This window comes from Heterodontus francisci, unplaced genomic scaffold (genome assembly GCF_036365525.1).
Source record: "Heterodontus francisci isolate sHetFra1 unplaced genomic scaffold, sHetFra1.hap1 HAP1_SCAFFOLD_58, whole genome shotgun sequence".
In the NCBI taxonomy this organism is placed as follows: Eukaryota; Metazoa; Chordata; class Chondrichthyes; order Heterodontiformes; family Heterodontidae; genus Heterodontus; species Heterodontus francisci.
In genome coordinates this window covers 4,184,160-4,197,956 of record NW_027142006.1, presented here as the reverse complement: position 1 = coordinate 4,197,956, position 13,797 = coordinate 4,184,160, and positions in this window count along the sequence as shown.

The following is a 13,797-nucleotide window of genomic DNA, read 5'->3' as shown; positions in this document are numbered from 1 at the left end:
AACACAGACATACACTGACACCAAGTAACAAAGACAGACAATTACACCAAGTAACAAAGACATACACTTACACCAAGTATTTTGACGTACACTGACAAAAGTAACAAAGACATACACTGATACCCAGTAACACAGACACGCACTTACACCAAGTAACACAGACATACAATGACACCAAGTAACAAAGACATGCACTGATACCCAGTAACAAAGACACACACTTACACTTAGTAAAAAAGACAGACACTGACACCCAGTAACACAGACACACACTTACACCAAGTAACAAAGACATATACTGACACCCAGTAACAAAGACATACACTGACACCCAGTAACACAGACACTCAAGGACACCAAGTAACAAATACACACACTTACACCAAGTAACACAGACACACACTGACACCCAGTAACACAGAGAAACACACTGACACCAAGAAACACACACATACACTGATAACAAGTAACAAAGACATACACTGACACCAAGTAACAAAGACACACACTTACACCAAGTAACACAGACATACACTGACACCAAGTAACAAAGACATACACTGATGCCCAGTAACACAGACACACACTGACACCAAGTAACAAAGACACACACTTACACCAAGTAACACAGACATACACTGACACCAAGTAACAAAGACAGACAATTACACCAAGTAACAAAGACATACACTTACACCAAGTATTTTGACATACACTGACACCAAGTAACAAATACATACACTGATACCCAGTAACACAGACACGCACTTACACCAAGTAACACAGACATACAATGACACCAAGTAACAAAGACATGCACTGATACCCAGTAACAATGACACACACTTACACTTAGTAAAAAAGACAGACACTGACACCCAGTAACACGGACACACACTTACACCAAGTAACAAAGACATACACTGACAACCAGTAACAAAGACATACACTGACACCCAGCAACACAGACACACAAGGCCACCAAGTAACAAATACACACACTTACACCAAGTAACACAGACACACACTGACACCCAGTAACACAGAGAAACACACTGACACCAAGTAACACAGACATACACTGATACCAAGTAACAAAGACATACACGTGCACCTAGTAACAAAGACACACACTTACACCAAGTAACACAGACATACACTGACACCAAGTATTTTGACATACACTGACACCAAGTAACAAAGACATACACTGATACCCAGTCACACAGGCACACACTGGGGGGGTGGGGGTGGGGGTGGGGTTGGGACACATTGGCTCAGTGGTTAGCACCGCAGCCTCACAGCTCCAGGGACCCGGGTTCGATTCTGGGTACTGCCTGTACGGAGTTTGCAAGTTCTCCTTGTGTCTGCGTGGGTTGCCTCCCGGTGCTCCGGTTTCCTCCCACATGCCAAAGACTTGCAGGTTGATAGGTTAATTGGCCACCATAAATTTCCCCTAGTATAGGTAGGTGGTAGGGAAATATATAGGGATAGGTGGGGATGTGATAGGAATACGGGATTAGTGTAGGATTAGTATAAATGGGTTGTTGATGGTCGGCACAGACTCGGTGGGCCGATGGGCCTGTTTAAGTGCTGTATCTCTAAACTAAACTAAATACTGACACCTAGTGTCACAGACACACACTGACACACAGTCACACAAACAAACACACACTGACACCCAGTAACACAGACACACCCTGACACCCAGTAAAAAGACATGCACTGACACCAAGTCACAAAGACATACACTGATACCAAGTAACAAAGACATACACTTACACCAAGTAACAAAGACACACATATACACCAAGTAACACAGACATACACTGATACCAAGTAACAAAGACGGACAATTACACCAGGTAACAAAGACATACACTTACACCAAGTATTTTGACATACACTGACACCAAGTAACAAAGACATACACTGATACCAAGTAACACAGACACACACCTACACCAAGTAACACAGATATACAATGACACCAAGTAAAAACGACAGACACTGATACCCAGTAACACAGACACACACTTACACCAAGTAACAAATACATACACTGACAGCCAGTAACAAAGACATACACTGACACCCAGTAACACAGCCACACACTTACACCAAGTAACACAGACATACACTGACACCAAGTAACAAAGACACACACTTACACCAAGTAACACAGCCATACACTGACACCAAGTAACAAAGACAGACAATTACACCAAGTAACAAAGACATACACTTACACCAAGTATTTTGACATACACTGACACCAAGCAACAAAGACATGCTCTGATACCCAGGGACCCGGGTTCGATTCTGGGTACTGCCTGTTCGGAGTTTGCAGGTTCTCCCTGTGTCTGCGTGGGTTGCCTCCGGGTGCTCCGGTTTCCTCCCACATGCCAAAGACTTGCATGTTGATAGGTTAATTGGCCATCATAAATTGCCCCTAGTGTAGGCAGGTGGTAGGGAGATATTCCGGGTTAGGTGGGGATGTGATAGGAATACGGGATTAGTGTCGGATGAGTATAAATGGGTGGTTGATGGTCGGCACAGACTCGGTGGGCCGAAGGGCCTGTTTAAGTGCTGTATCACTAAATTAAACTAAATACTGACACCTAGTGTCACAGACACACACTGACACCCAGTACCACAAACACACACTGACACCCAGTAACACAGAGAAACACTGATACATAGTAACAAAGACATACACTGATACCAAGTCACAAAGACATACACTGATACCCAGTAACACAAACAAACACACACTGACACCCAGTAACACAGAGAAACACTGAGACACAGTAACAAAGACATACACTGACACCAAGTAACACAGACATAAACTGACACCCAGTAACATAGACACATACATACACCAAGTAACACAGACAGACACTGACACCAAGTAACAAAGACATACACTGACAACCAGTAACAAAGACATACACTGACACCAAGTAACACAGACACACACGGACACCATGTAACAAAGACACAGACTTACACCAAGTAACACAGACACACACTGACGCCCAGTAACACAGACACGCACTTACACCAATTAACACCGACATCCACTGACACCAAGTAACAAAGACAGACTCTGATACCCAGTAACATAGACACACACTTACACCAAGTAACAAAGACATACACTGACACCCAGTAACAAAGACATACACTGACACCCAGTAACACAGACACACACGGACACCAAGTAACAAAGACACACACTGACACCAAGTCACAAAGACACACACTGACACCCAGAAACAAAGACATACACTGACACCAAGTCACAAAGACTGACACTGACTCACAGACACACACTTACACCAAGTAACACAGACATACACTGACACCAAGTAACAAAGACATACACTGATACCCAGTATCACAGACACACACTGACACCAAGTCACAAAGATACACACTGACACCCAGGAACACAGACACACACTGACACCCAGGAACAAAGACATACACTGATACCAAGTCACAAAGACATACACTGATACCCAGTAACACAGACACACACTGATACCCAGTAACAAAGACATACACTGATACCAAGTCACAAAGACATGCACTGATACCCAGATACACAGACACACACTGAAACCCAGTAACAAAGACATGCACTGATACCAAGTAACAAAGACATACACTGATACCCAGTAACACAGACACACACTGACACCAAGTAACAAAGACATACACTGACACCAAGTAACAAAGACATACACTTACACCAAGTAACAAAGACACACACTTACACCAAGTAACACGGACATACACTTACATAAAGTAACAAAGACAGACAATTACACCAAGTAACAAAGACATAAACTGACACCAAGTATTTTGACATACGCTGACACCAAGTAACAAAGACATACACTGACACCAAGTCACAAAGACACAAACTGACACCCAGTAACAAAGACATACACTGACACCAAGTCACAAAGACATACACTGATACCCAGTAACACAGACACACACTTACACCAAGTAACCCAGACATACACTGACACCAAGTCACAAAGACATACACTGATACCAAGTCACAACCCATACACTGATGCCCAGTAACAAAGACACACACTTACACCAAGTAAAACAGACATACACTGATACCAAGTAACACAGACATACACTGATACCAAGTAACAAAGACATACACTGACACCAATTAACAAAGACATACACTTACATAAAGTAACAAAGACAGACAATTACACCAAGTAACAAAGACATACACTTACACCAAATATTTAGACATACACTGACACCATGTAACAAAGATATACACTGATCCCCAGTAACGCTGACAAACACTTGCACCCAGTAAAAAAGACATACACTGACACCAAGTCACAAAGACATACATTGATACCAAGTCACAAAGACATCCACGTACACCAAGTCACAAAGACATACACTGACACCAAGTCACAAAGGCATACACTGACACCAAGTAACAAAGACATACACTAACACCAAGTAACAAAGACATCCACGTACACCAAGTAACAAAGACACACATTTACACCAAGTAACACAGACATACACTGACACCAAGTAACAAAGACAGACAATTACACCAAGTAACAAAGACATACACTTACACCAAGTATTTTGGCATACACTGATACCCAGTAACACAGGCAGACACTGGGGGGGGTGGGAAATTGGCGCCGTGGTTAGCACCGCAGCCTCACAGCTCCAGGGACCCGTGTTCGATTCTGGGTACTGCCTGTGTGGAGTTTGCATGTTCTCCTTGTGTCTGCGTTTGTTGCCTCCCGGTGCTCCGGTTTCTTCCCACATGCCAAAGACTTGCAGGTTGATAGGTTAATTGGCCACCATAAATTGCCCCTAGTATAGGTAGGTGGTAGGGAAATATATAGGGATAGGTGGGGATGTGATAGGAATACGGGATTAGTGTCTTCTTTTCTTTACTTTTGGGCCTCCTTATCTCGAGAGACAATGGACACGCGCCTGGAGGTGGTCAGTGGTTTGTGAAGCAGCGCCTGGAGTGGCTATAAAGGCCAATTCTGGAGTGACAGGCTCTTGCACAGGTGCTGCAGAGAAATTTGTTTGTTGTGGCTGTTGCACAGTTGGCTCTCCCCTTGCGCCTCTGTCTTTTTTCCTGCCAACTACTAAGTCTCTTCGACTCGCCACAATTTAGCCCTGTCTTTATGGCTGCCCGCCAGCTCTGGCGAATGCTGGCAACTGACTCCCACGACTTGTGATCAATGTCACACGATTTCATGTCGCGTTTGCAGACGTCTTTATAACGGAGACATGGACGGCCGGTGGGTCTGATACCAGTGGCGAGCTCGCTGTACAATGTGTCTTTGGGGATCCTGCCATCTTCCATGCGGCTCACATGGCCAAGCCATCTCAAGCGCCGCTGACTCAGTAGTGTGTATAAGCTGGGGGTGTTGGCCGCTTCAAGGACTTCTGTGTTGGAGATATAGTCCTGCCACCTGATGCCAAGTATTCTCCGAAGGCAGCGAAGATGGAATGAATTGAGACGTCGCTCTTGGCTGGCATACGTTGTCCAGGCCTCGCTGCCGTAGAGCAAGGTACTGAGGACACAGGCCTGATACACTCGGACTTTTGTGTTCCGTGTCAGTGCGCCATTTTCCCACACTCTCTTGGCCAGTCTGGTCATAGCAGTGGAAGCCTTACCCATGCGCTTGTTGATTTCTGCATCTAGAGACAGGTTACTGGTGATAGTTGAGCCTAGGTAGGTGAAATCTTGAACCACTTCCAGAGCGTGGTCGCCAATATTGATGGATGGAGCATTTCTGACATCCTGCCCCATGATGTTCGTTTTCTTGAGGCTGATGGTTAGGCCAAATTCATTGCAGGCAGACGCAAACCTGTCGATGAGACTCTGCAGGCATTCTTCAGTGTGAGATGTTAAAGCAGCATCGTCAGCAAAGAGGAGTACTCTGATGAGGACTTTCCGTACTTTGGACTTCGCTCTTAGACGGGCGATTAGTGTAGGATCAGTATAAATGGGTTGTTGATGGTCGGCACAGACTCGGTGGGCCGAAGGGCCTGTTTAAGTGCTGCATCTCCAAACAAAACTAAATACTGACACCTAGTGTCACAGACACACACTGACACCCAGTACCACAAGCACACACTGTCACCCAGTAACACAGAGAAACACTGATACACAGTAACAAAGACATACACTGACACCAATTAACACAGACACACACTGACACCCAGTAACAAAGATATACACTGACACCAAGTCACAAAGACATACACTGATGCCCAGTAACACAGACACACACTGACACCAAGTAACAAAGACATACACTGACACCAAGTAACAAAGACATACACTTACACCAAGTAACACAGACATACACTGACACCAAGTAACAAAGACAGACAATTACACCAAGTAACAAAGACATACACTTACACCAAGTATTTTGACATACACTGACACCAAGTAACACAGACATACACTGATACGCAGTAACATAGACACGCACTTACACCAAGTAACACAGACATACAATGACACCAAGTAACAAAGACATGCACTGATACCCAGTAACAAAGACACAGACTTACACCAAGTAAAAAAGACAGACACTGACACCCAGTAACACAGACACACACTTACACCAAGTAACAAAGGCATACACTGACACCCAGTAACAAAGACATACTCTGACACCCAGTAACACAGACACACAAGGAAACCAAGTAACAAAGACGCACACTTACACCAAGTAACACAGACACACACTGACACCCAGTAACACAGAGAAACACACTGACACGAAGTAACACAGACATACACTGACACCAAGTAACAAAGCATACACTGATACCCAGTCACACAGGCACACACTGGGGGGTAGGGGTGGGACACAATGGCGCAGTGGTTAGCACCGCAGCCTCACAGCTCCAGGGACCCGGGTTCGATTCTGGGTACTGCCTGTGCGGAGTTAGCAATTTCTCCCTGTGTCTGCGTGGGTTTCCTCCCGGTGCTGCGGTTTCCTCCCACATGCCAAAGACTTGCAGGTTGATAGGTTAATTGGCCATCATACATTGCCCCTGGTATAGGTTGGTGGTAGGGAAATATATGGGGATAGGTGGGGATGTGATAGGAATGCGGGACTAGTGTAGGATTAGTATAAATGGGTTGTTGATGGTCGGCGCAGACTCGGTTGGCCGAAGGGCCTGTATAAGTGCTGTATCTCTGAACAAAACTAAATACTGACACCTAGTGTCACAGACACACACTGACACCCAGTACCACAAGCACACACTGTCACCCAGTAACACAGAGAAACACTGATACACAGTAACAAAGACATACACTGACACCAATTAACACAGACACACACTGACACCCAGTAACAAAGATATACACTGACACCAAGTCACAAAGACATACACTGATACCAAGTCACAAAGACATACACTGATGCCCAGTAACACAGACACACACTGACACCAAGTAACAAAGACATACACTGACACCAAGTAACAAAGACATACACTTACACCAAGTAACACAGACATACACTGACACCAAGTAACAAAGACAGACAATTACACCAAGTAACAAAGACATACACTTACACCAAGTATTTTGACATACACTGACACCAAGTAACACAGACATACACTGATACGCAGTAACATAGACACGCACTTACACCAAGTAACACAGACATACAATGACACCAAGTAACAAAGACATGCACTGATACCCAGTAACAAAGACACAGACTTACACCAAGTAAAAAAGACAGACACTGACACCCAGTAACACAGACACACACTTACACCAAGTAACAAAGGCATACACTGACACCCAGTAACAAAGACATACTCTGACACCCAGTAACACAGACACACAAGGAAACCAAGTAACAAAGACACACACTTACACCAAGTAACACAGACACACACTGACACCCAGTAACACAGAGAAACACACTGACACGAAGTAACACAGACATACACTGACACCAAGTAACAAAGCATACACTGATACCCAGTCACACAGGCACACACTGGGGGGTAGGGGTGGGACACATTGGCGCAGTGGTTAGCACCGCAGCCTCACAGCTCCAGGGACCCGGGTTCGATTCTGGGTACTGCCTGTGCGGAGTTTGCAATTTCTCCCTGTGTCTGCGTGGGTTTCCTCCCGGTGCTGCGGTTTCCTCCCACATGCCAAAGACTTGCAGGTTGATAGGTTAATTGGCCATCATAAATTGCCCCTGGTATAGGTTGGTGGTAGGGAAATAGGTGGGGATGTGATAGGAATGCGGGACTAGTGTAGGATTAGTATAAATGGGTTGTTGATGGTCGGCGCAGACTCGGTGGGCCGAAGGGCCTGTATAAGTGCTGTATCTCTGAACAAAACTAAATACTGACACCTAGTGTCACAGATACACACTGACACCCAGTAACACAAACAAACACACACTGAAACCCAGGAACACAGAGAAACACTGATACACAGTAACAAAGACATGCACTGACACCAAGTAACACAGACACACACTGACACCCAGTAAAAAAGACATACACTGACACCAAGTCACAAAGACATACACTGATACCAATCACAAAGACATACACTGATGCCCAGTAACAAAGACACACACTGACACCAAGTAACACAGACATACACGTACACCAAGTAACAAAGACACACACTTAGACCAAGTAACACAGACATACACTGACACCAATCAAAAAGACATACACTGATGCCCAGTAACAAAGACCCACACTTAAACCAAGTAACACAGACATACACTGATACCAAGTAACAAAGACAGACAATTACACCAAGTAACAAAGACATACACTGACACCAGGTCACAAAGACATACACTGATACCAAGTCACAAAGACATACACTGATGACCAGTAACACAGTCACACACTGACACCAAGTAACAAAGACATACACTGACACCAAGTAACAAAGACATACACGTGCACCAAGTAACAAAGACACACACTTACACCAAGTAACACAGACATACACTGACACCAAGTAACAAAGACAGACAATTACTCCGAGTAACAAAGACATACACTTACACCAAGTATTATGACACACACTGACACCAAGTAATAAAGACATACACTGATACCCAGTCACACAGGCACACACTGGGGTGGGGGGAGGCACATTGGCGCAGTGGTTAGCACCGCAGCCTCACAGCTCCAGGGACCCGGGTTCGATTCTGGGCACTGCCTGTGCGGAGTTTGCAAGTTCTCCATGTGTCTGCCTGGGTTTACTCCCGGTGCTCCGGTTTCCTCCAACATGCCAAAGACTTGCAGGTTGATAGGTTAATTGGCCATCATAAATTGCCCCTAGTATAGGTAGGTGGTAGGGAAATATATAGGGATAGGTGGGGTTGTGATAGGAATACGGGATTGGTGTAGGATTAGTATAAATGGGTGGTTGATGGCCGGCACAGACTCGGTGGGCCGAAGGGCCTGTTTAAGTGCTGTATCTCTAAACTAAACTAAATACTGACACCTAGTGTCACAGACACACACTGACACCCAGTACCACAAACACACACTGACACCCAGTAACAAAGACATACACTGACACCAAGTCACAAAGACATACACTGATACCAAGTCACAAAGACATACACTGATGCCCAGTAACACAGACAAACACTGACACCAAGTAACAAAGACATACACTGATACCAAGTCACAAAGACATACACTGATGCCCAGTAACACAGACAAACACTGACACCAAGTAACAAAGACATACACTGACACCAAGTAACAAAGACAAACACTTACACCAAGTAACAAAGACATACACTGATACCAAGTCACAAAGACATACACTGATGCTCAGTAACACAGACACACACTGACACCAAGTAACAAAGACACACACTTACACCAAGTCACAAAGACATACACTGACACCAAGTCACAAAGACATACACTGACACCAAGTCACAAAGACATACACTGATACCAAGTCACAAAGACATACACTGATGCCCAGTAACACAGACAAACACTGACACCAAGTAACAAAGACATACACTGACACCAAGTCACAAAGACATACACTGATACCAAGTCACAAAGACATACACTGATGCCCAGTAACACAGACAAACACTGACACCAAGTAACAAAGACAAACACTTACACCAAGTAACAAAGACATACACTGATAGCAAGTCACAAAGACATACAATGATGCTCAGTAACACAGACACACACTGACACCAAGTAACAAAGACACACACTTACACCAAGTCACAAAGACATACACTGACACCAAGTCACAAAGAAATACACTGATGCCCAGTAACACAGACACACACTGACACCCAGTAACAAAGAAATACACTGACACCAGGTCACTAAGACATACACTGATACCAAGTCACAAAGACATACACTTACACCAAGTCACATAGACATACACTGATGCTCAGTAACACAGACACACACTGACACCAAGTAACAAAGACACACACTTACACCAAGTCACAAAGACATACACTGACACCAAGTCACAAAGACATACGCTGATGCCCAGTAACACAGACACACACTGACACCCAGTAACAAAGACATACACTGACACCAGGTCACTAAGACATACACTGATACCAAGTCACAAAGACATACACTGATGCCCAGTAACACAGACAAACACTGACACCAAGTAACAAAGACATACACTGACACCAAGTAACAAAGACATACACTTACACAAAGTAACAAAGAAATACACTGATACCAAGTCACAAAGACATACACTGATGCCCAGTAACACAGACACACACTGACACCAAGTAACAAAGACACACACTTACACCAAGTAACACAGACATACACTGACACCAAGTAACAAAGACAGACAATTACACCAAGTAACAAAGACATACACTTACACCATGTATTTTGACATACACTGACACCAAGTAACAAAGACATACACTGATACCAAGTAACACAGACACACACCTACACCAAGTAACACAGATATACAATGACACCAAGTAACAAAGACATGCACTGATACCCAGTAACACAGACACACACTTACACCAAGTAAAAACGACAGACACTGATACCCAGTAACACAGACACACACTTACACCAAGTAACAAATACATACACTGACACCCAGTAACAAAGACATACACTGACACCCAGTAACACAGACACACACTTACACCAAGTAAGAAATACATACACTGACACCCAGTAACAAAGACATACACTGACACCAAGTAACAAAGACATACACTTACACCAAGTAACAAAGACACACACTTGCACTAAGTAACACAGACATACACTGACACCAAGTAACAAAGACAGACAATTACACCAAGTAACAAAGACATACACTTACACCAAGTATTTTGACATACACTGACACCAAGCAACAAAGACATGCTCTGATACCCAGGGACCCGGGTTCGATTCTGGGTACTGCCTGTGCGGAGTTTGCAAGTTCTCCCTGTGTCTTCGTGGGTTTCCTCCCGGTGCTCCGATTTCCTCCCACATGCCAAAGACTTGCAGGTTGATAGGTTAATTGGCCATCATAAATTGCCCCTAGTGTAGGTAGGTGGTAGGGAGATATTCCGGGTTAGGTGGGGATGTGATAGGAATTCGGGATTAGTGTAGGATGAGTATAAATGGGTGGTTGATGGTCGGCACAGACTCGGTGGGCCGAAGGGCCTGTTTAAGTGCTGTATCACTAAATTAAACTAAATACTGACACCTAGTGTCACAGACACACACTGACACCCAGTACCACAAACACACACTGACACCCAGTAACACAGAGAAACACTGATACACAGTAACAAAGACATCCACTGATACCAAGTCACAAAGACATACACTGATACCCAGTAACACAAACAAACACACACTGACACCCAGTAACACAGAGAAACACTGAGACACAGTAACAAAGACATACACTGACACCAAGTAACACAGACATAAACTGACACCCAGTAACATAGACACACACATACACCAAGTAACACAGACACACACTGACGCCCTGTAGCAGAGACACACACTTACACCAATTATCACCTACATACACTGACACCAAGTAACAAAGACAGACTCTGATACCCAGTAACATAGACACACACTTTCACCAAGTAACAAAGACATACACTGACACCCAGTAACAAAGACACACACTTACACCAAGTAACACAGACATACAATGACACCAAGTAACAAAGACATACACTGACACCAATTAACAAAGACATACACTTACATAAAGTAACATAGACAGACAATTACACCAAGTAACAAAGACATACACTTACACCAAGTATTTTGACATGCGCTGACACCAAGTAACAAAGACATACACTGACACCAAGTCACAAAGACACAAACTGACACCCAGTAACAAAGACATACACTGACACCAAGTCACAAAGACATACACTGATACCCAGTAACACAGACACACACTTACACCAAGTAACACAGACATACACTGACACCAAGTCACAAAGACATACACTGATACCAAGTCACAAAGACATACACTGATGCCCTGTAACAAAGACACACACTTACACCAAGTAACACAGACATACACCGATACCAAGTAACAAAGACAGACAATTACACCAAATAACAAAGACATACACTTACACCAAGTATTTTGGCATACACTGACACCAAGTTACAAAGATATACACTGATACCCAGTAACGCTGACACACACTTACACCCAGTAAAAAAGACATACACTGACACCAAGTCACAAAGACATACATTGATACCAAGTCACAAAGACATACACTGATGCCCAGTAACACAGACACACAATGACACCAAGTAAGAAAGACATACACTGACACCAAGTAACAAAGACATCCACGTACACCAAGTAACAAAGACACACACTTACACCAAGTAACACAGACATACACTGACACCAAGTAACAAAGACAGACAATTACTCCAAGTAACAAAGACATACACTTACACCAAGTACTTTGACATACACTGACACCAAGTAACAAAGTCATACACTGATACCCAGTAACACAGGCACACACTGGGGCGGTGACATTGGCGCAGTGGTTAGCACCGCAGCCTCACAGCTCCAGGGACCCGGGTTCGATTCTGGGTACTGCCTGTGCGGAGTTTGCATGTTCTCCTTGTGTCTGCGTGGGTTGCCTCCCGGTGCTCCGGCTTCTTCCCACATCCCAAAGACTTGCAGGTTGATAGGTTAATTGGCCACCATAAATTGCCCCTAGTATAGGTAGGTGGTAGGGAAATATATAGGGATAGGTGGGGATGTGATAGGGATACGGGATTAGTGCAGGATTAGTATAAATGGGTTGTTGATGGTCGGCACAGACTCGGTGGGCCGAAGGGCCTGTTTAAGTGCTACATCTGCAAACAAAACTAAATACTGACACCTAGTGTCACAGACACACACTGACACCCAGTACCACAAGCACACACTGTCACCCAGTAACACAGAGAAACACTGATACACAGTAACACTGACACCCAGTAACAAAGACAGACACTGATACCAAGTCACAAAAACATACACTGATGCCCAGTAACAAAGACACACACTGACAACAAGGAACAAAGACATACACTGACACCAAGTAACAAAGACATACACTTACACCAAGTAACACAGACATACACTGACACCAAGTAACAAAGACAGACAATTACACCAAGTAACAAAGACATACACTTACACCAAGTATT